This window comes from Felis catus, chromosome A2 (assembly GCF_018350175.1).
Source record: "Felis catus isolate Fca126 chromosome A2, F.catus_Fca126_mat1.0, whole genome shotgun sequence".
In the NCBI taxonomy this organism is placed as follows: domain Eukaryota; kingdom Metazoa; phylum Chordata; class Mammalia; order Carnivora; family Felidae; genus Felis; species Felis catus.
The window spans coordinates 164,511,743-164,518,265 of NC_058369.1; the positions used below are offsets into that span (position 1 = coordinate 164,511,743).

The window sequence follows — 6,523 nt, forward strand, 5'->3', positions numbered from 1 at the left end:
GTGATGATGAAAAACTGTACCGAAAACGGCTAGTACAGCATCTAACACAAAACAGCGATTCCCTCCCTACCTCCCTATCTTTCTTAGATCCTCACTTAACACAGTGCCAAAGGTACGATACTCAATATGCATCCCTTGTTTACCGTGATGGTGGTGATTAGGGCCAGACTAAGAGATGAGCCTGTCCGGCGGACGTCCAGAGTGGCACATCGTGAAGGCTGCTGAACCTTCTCTATGTACTAAAATATCACAAGAATACGAGACGGAAGAAAAACCATTTTTAACTGCAATCTTTTCAACTGGGATCCTGTATGTGGTTGGGAAGAAAAAACACTTGGAAAGACAGTGAAACAGGCTCCATAAAAGACACGCTTGGGTAACAGAACAGTTACCATGTGTAGGTTTAGTTAATGTGATAACTGCCTTCTCCCCACCCACTCCCACACAAAGAAACAAGATAGTGAATTTCTAAAAATATGTAGACATATATTGAAAACGCATCCTTTTAGAAGATGTGCCGACTTATTTGCTCCCCAGGGCAAGTCCGCAAATCTTAATACAATTCCGATCATATTGATGATAGTGATGCCTTAAGCTATAATCCCTTTTGAATTGGGGTCCTGGATTTCCTGTTTTAGAAAGGCAAAGTCTAATTTTTCTAAGTCTGCAAGAAATCCAAGGCATCCGTGTAATGAACAGCTACAGAAGATAGATACAATGTCTCCCTCAAGAGCAAAGTGCTGCTTCCTGCCCATTATAAAATATTTGGGTTCCCTGAGCTGAAATTTCCTCTCCTATAATGCAACCTACTCCATGTGTACACGTTACCCTACCCTCTGCACAATTCCTGTGCTTTACTGGGGCTTCTGTAACCAGTGTAAGGAGATGCTGGTGTTCTGGCTGCTGGCTTGGACTCTTTCGTCTTTTATCGGCATCCATGAAATTGTGGTAAGCTAACTCATGAGCTTGCTGGAAAAGTAAAATCTCAGGCTCTTGCAGTTCTCGGGACCCACACTAAACAATCTGTAACAGGATATATGAAAGGTTTTGAGCGATAAAGCAAAAGCTCAGAAAAGCAGGAATATAATTGTAATCGAGAAAGGCAGGAAGACGGTAATTCAAAATAGAGGCATGATTCAGCCAAAATAGATGAACATGGCTTTCATTCTGACCTACAAGATTTTATGCCTTGTTAAACTTTCTTGATACAGTTTTTTTTTTAATTTTTTTTTTTAACGTTTATTTATTTTTGAGACAGAGAATGAACAGGGGAGGGGCAGAGAGCGAGGGAGACACAGAATCGGAAACAGGCTCCAGGCTCTGAGCGGTCAACACAGAGGCCGACGCGGGGCTCGAACTCACGGACCGCGAGATCATGACCTGAGCCGAAGTCGGACGCTTAACCGACCGAGCCACCCAGGCGCCCCTTTCTTGATAAAGTTTTGGACCTAACCTCTAGGACGTGAGGAACTAGAAATTTAGTCCTGATAATAGTAATGCCCACTTTTGCATTCTAAGAGGCAAAAATCTAGACCTAGTAACATTGGGCATTAACATCAAGATGAAAAACTGTTTCCTGGAATGAAAAAGTGTCATGCAAAGATATTTTTTTTCACCCATCTCTTATTTGAAAAGCCTAGGGAATATATTCTTATGAGATATTTCTTGGGATAATAATAATAAAGTTGCTCGTGGTATAAATTAGAATGTTTTTGGTTGCAAGTCACAGAACACCCAACTCTTAATTGATTTAAATAATGAATGAGATCTCTTGGGTCACACAGACCATGAAATTTCCTCAGTTTTTGTTTTTGTTTTTATTTTGGAGATCGAGCGCATGCACACACACAAGCTGGGGAGGGGCAGAGGGACAGAAGGAGAGAATCCCAAGCAGGCTCCACACTCCACACTCCTGATGCAGGGCTCAATCCCACGACCGTGACATCCTGACGTGAGCCAAAAGCAGGAGTCAGACGCCCAAACCAACTAAGCCACCCAGGTGCCCAAAATTACCTCAGTTCTAATGTTCTAGAGATATCACTTCGCTTTTAAAAGAATGTTCAAGATGCTCTCATAACTTACTGTTAGAAATGCAAATATGTACAGCCTTTTTGGAGGGGAATTTTCCAGTATGTAACAAAACTTTTTATTAACTTTTTGACACAGCAATCCTTCTTCTAGGAATTTTTCCTAAAGTCATAACTCCAGTTCCACTCCTAGGTATATACCCCTTATATCCATTCGAATAGATTTTAAATATGGAGATTCAAGATCCATAATCAACTCTGTCCTGTGTCTGTGATTCTGGGGTATGCCTCTAACTTCGATGAGATGGTACCCTCCACTTCTTTCCCTGGAAGGTGAGGGATTTGGATCAGATGATAGCTCCCACTTATCAAAAGTCGACTCTGTTGCAGACACTATGTTTATTATTCCGTTGTATGATTCCCAATCCTTTCTTGCAAGGTACGTATGTATGTATGTGTTTAATTTTTGAGGTAGGGTTCACACCCAGCACGGAGCCCAAGGCAGAGCTTGAACTCATGGCCCTGAGATCAAGACCTGAGCTGAGATCAAGAGTCGGATGCTTAACTGAGCCACCCCGGCACCCCACAAGGTATTTATTATACCCCCATTTCATAGGCAAGGACGTTGAGGCTCAGAGAAGTTTAATCATCATACAGTCCTCCGGTCAGTAAGCCCAGGTTTATCTGACTATAAAGCCTACAGTCTTCCTAACGCATTAAGTTGCTTCAGAAGATGCAAAGGATTTAAGGCCTTTCACAACTCCATGTTCTGTGATTCTCTACAATTAAGGGAATCAACATGTCCACCAAAGTGCTAATAGTCCATAACCTAAGCATTCATTCCTTTCTCCACGGGAATTAACCAGCAGTCAACCGAGTATCATGTTCACTTACCCTAAAGTCATCGTCACCTCAACCTCTTCTTGCCTTGTGTACCTCAAGGTAGTTCATTGTCCTTGCCTCTTCCTCTTTATCTCACCCCTGCCTAGGCAGTTACTCCGTGCTCTATCTGTGTACTTGAGTTTGTAGGCTCCTTACCAGATAAGTGGTTTTGTTGGAGCGTGGATGTACTTGTAATTCACATAGATAACTGTGCTCATTCTTTGTCCTGGCTGGGATCTGAGATTCTCAAATCCATCTCTGTTCTTTCCCCGCTCTGTTTTGCAAAGTAAAAGCACCGGGGGGAGATAGGAGGATGGAAGAGAGGAGAAGGGAGAAGCTGGTGTGTGCGCCTTCTCTGTCTTTTTTAGGATCTCCTACAGCAAGTGTGTCTTCTCCAGAGCTCCAGTCTCCGCTGAACAACCCTGCCGTAGTTCCAGCTTATGCAGAGTGACCTCAGCCCCTGGACTTAGGTCACATCACTTTCTCCCCTTGTCCCTCTCACCTCCCTGGGTGGAGAAGACTTCCTGTCATTAAAAAGCCTGAGCCTCACCTATCCCGTTTGTTTTCTTAACTGTTTCATCACCTGTGCAACGAATTCCTCATATTAAATTCTCTCGGGGTGCCTGGGTGGCCCAGCTGGTAAAGCATCCAACTCTTGGCTTTGGCTCAGGTCATGATCCCAGGGTCATGGGATTGAGCCCGGAGCTGGGCTGTGCTCTAACAGCGTGGAGCCTGCTTAAGACTCTCTCTCCCTCTGCCTCTCTCCCCCATTCGTGCTCTTTCTCTCTAAAATAAATTTTTAAAAAATCTCCCTGTTTTAAACTACTTAACGTGTTATCTCTTTTCCTAGTTAATTCTCAGCGGATACACTCAGTTTTTCCCTTTTTTAAAGGTCTGTCTCTATTCCTATTTGTCTGTGATACTGTCTAACTGCTGCAAGGTGGTCTACACTGTGTACCCAACACCTTGTGCTTGTCCGTGTCCTCCATAAGTGTCTCCAATTCTTGCCCCCACACACAGCACTTTGACGAATATTCTCTGTGTATGTCCCCTCATAGATCTTTTATGAGAGTTTTTCTGCAATATATCCTTGGAATGGGGTGACTGGGTCACGAACACATTAACTCGCCTAAATTCTGTTAGGTTGGCGGACGAAATTTCTTTCTCCATTTCCTCCACTCCTGACATCATTCAACTTTCCAAGTTTTGCCTTACCTTATTAAATTTCACAATAGTATCATTCAACAGAAGGACTGACTAACAATTGTTGAATGTTCTACGGTATGCCAGCCACTTTACATAGTTTCTCCTTTAGTCCTCACTCCAGTTCTATGGGTAAGTGCCAGGTGAAGGAACAAAGGATCAGAGAGGTTAAGCAACTTGCCCAAGGCCACGTAGCTAAGAAATTGCAGGACTGTATCCCAATCCAGGCCGATCTGCTCTAAAGCTTGTGTCTCTGACCCTTACGGCATATTGCTTTTACATCAATGGGGACGTCCCTGCTTTATACTTGAACAACTGAGACTGGAGAGATGACATCAATTACATAATAGTGTTTGCATAGCTGGGAAGAATTGGGGATCATCTTGGCCTTGGGTCTCACCTAAAGCCGGTGCTCTTGACTTTGCACAGCACCGCCCACCAGACACCACGTCTGGGACAACAGAGAGCCCAGGGCGGTGACCTTGTGACTGCCAGTGACGTCTGTGAATTCTCTAAGCCACGCTGACAGATAGTCGGGTTCACCAGAAGACCTACGGAGATAAAATTGCCCCAAATTTAATTTAATTGCTTTAGGAGGTGAAAAGATTGGGGTCAGCATCCACGTTAGAATAAGCACTTTGAGGGGCGCCTGGGTGGCGCAGTCGGTTAAGCGTCCGACTTCAGCCAGGTCACGATCTCGCGGTCCGTGAGTTCGAGCCCCGCATCAGGCTCTGGGCTGATGGCTCGGAGCCTGGAGCCTGTTTCCGATTCTGTGTCTCCCTCTCTCTCTGCCCCTCCCCCGTTCATACTCTGTCTCTCTCTGTCCCAAAAGTAAAATAAAAAAAAACGTTGAAAAAAAAATTAAAAAAAAAAAAAAAAGAATAAGCACTTTGAGGAGTCTGGCCATCTAAAGCCCAAGGTACTAGAACTCACCAGTTGACAACATTCATTTCCCAATTAAAAGACTTCCCGCAAATCAAACCATAATGAGATGCCACTTCACACCCACCAGGATGGCTAGAAAAATATAAACAAATAAATAAATAACAAGCGTTGGTAAAGACATAGAGAAATTGGATTATTCGTGTATAGCTGAGGGAATGTAAAATGTCTCAGCCCCCGTGGAAAACATTCTGGCCATCCTCAAAATCTTTTTTTTTTTAATTTTTAATTTTTTTTTTTTAACGTTTATTTTTGGGACAGAGAGACACAGAGCATGAAGGGGGGAGGGGCAGAGAGAGAAGGAGACACAGAATCGGAAACAGGCTCCAGGCTCCGAGCCATCAGCCCAGAGCCCGACGCGGGGCTCGAACTCACGGACCGCGAGATCGTGACCTGGCTGAAGTCGGACGCTTAACCGACTGCGCCACCCAGGCGCCCCCATCCTCAAAATCTTAAATGGAGAGTTACCCTATGACCCAGCACACCCACTCCTGGGTCTATACCCCCGAGAAGCAAAAACCATCGTACACACAAACGCTTGTACGTACATGTTCATAGCAACATTTTTCATGATAGCCATGAAAGAGAAACCACCCAAATACCCATCGACTGATGGATGAATAACTAAAATGTGGTCTACCCACATAACGAAACGTTACTTGGCAAGAAAAAGAAATGAAGTGCTGACTTGTGCTATGACCTGTACGAACCTCAAAAACATGATGTTAAGTGGAAGGAGCCAGTCACAAAGGACACATACTGCATGATTCCACGTGCATGAAACGTCCAGGATAGGAGAACGTAGAGACAGAAAGCAGATTCGTGGTCGCCTAGGACTGGAGGGTGTGTGTGTGGGGGGGGTGTTGGCTGGGGAGGGCTAATGGGTACAGGGTTTCTTTCAGGAACAATGAAAATGCTCTAAAACCGATGGTGTGATGGACGCACAACTCGTGAATAAGCTAAAAGCTGTTTAACGACCCACTTTAATAGGTGACCTGTATGCATGTGGAGTTTTTCAGGAAAGCTGTAGAAAAAGGCTATGAGGTTAAGACTTTTGGAGAAATGGATGCTGGGAATGGACAAGGATGACATTAGCTTCTTTATTTTATTATTTTTACACACAGTTATAATTGTGTAATTATACACAATTACACTCAGCTTGTGCCAGAAGAAATTTTTACTTCTCAGAGACTGCTTTTTTTTTTTAGCCATCTGTATGTTTCTTTTGGGTCTTAAGAGATAGGGTTTCCAATTCCTTTTTTCTTTTTCCTTTTTATTTATATTTATAGACATATATGAGGAGAGTTGTTAGAATAAAAACCTGCTATATAGTTGAGGATGGAAATAGTAGATAGAATTCTCCCACCGTTTCAGGTAAAAAAAAAAAAATTCAAAGGAAGTTCCAAGAAAACTATGCAGACTGAATTTAAATAATCATTTTTGAACAACTCTCAGAATTTTGGGACTCA

General features: G+C 43.4%; 1 long non-coding RNA gene across 1 annotated transcript; it reads left to right on the forward strand.

Annotated features, from left to right (window-relative positions):
• The first annotated feature begins 1,328 nt into the window (after positions 1 to 1,328).
• On the forward strand, positions 1,329 to 3,462 carry LOC111557307. Its single transcript, XR_002737292.2, has 2 exons — positions 1,329 to 2,617; positions 3,278 to 3,462. It is a non-coding gene; the product is annotated as an uncharacterized LOC111557307 (long non-coding RNA).
• Positions 3,463 to 6,523: the final 3,061 nt, after the last annotated feature.